General features: G+C 58.0%; 1 protein-coding gene across 1 annotated transcript in view; it reads left to right on the forward strand.

Annotated features, from left to right (window-relative positions):
• Positions 1-274, forward strand: part of LOC104470017 (ankyrin repeat and BTB/POZ domain-containing protein 2-like) — a gene marked incomplete at both ends in the record, with an annotated part of 11,121 nt that overhangs the window by 2,136 nt on the left and 8,711 nt on the right.

The raw sequence follows: 274 nt of genomic DNA on the forward strand, positions 1-274 counted from the left end.
CAGTGAAGTTTCCTTGTCTAGAATGGGAGTGGGTCCCTCCCGAGCCCCCCAAAAGCCAAACCCCTGCCCCCAAACCACCTTTGCAAATGTGCACAACTGCCTGAAACGCAGGAAGCCTGGCACCGTGGCCGCGCTGAGAAGGCGCCTCTGCCCGCGATGGAGTTGTGTTTCACGCCACGGCTCTGAAGCTGGAGCTGTGTCATTGCACAACGAGCAGCAGAGACGCTGCCTGTGAAAAATTCAAATGAAGGGGGGGGGAGAAGCCCTAGGATGT

Source organism: Pterocles gutturalis, unplaced genomic scaffold (genome assembly GCF_000699245.1).
Source record: "Pterocles gutturalis isolate BGI_N339 unplaced genomic scaffold, ASM69924v1 scaffold13155, whole genome shotgun sequence".
NCBI classification, from domain to species: Eukaryota; Metazoa; Chordata; class Aves; order Pterocliformes; family Pteroclidae; genus Pterocles; species Pterocles gutturalis.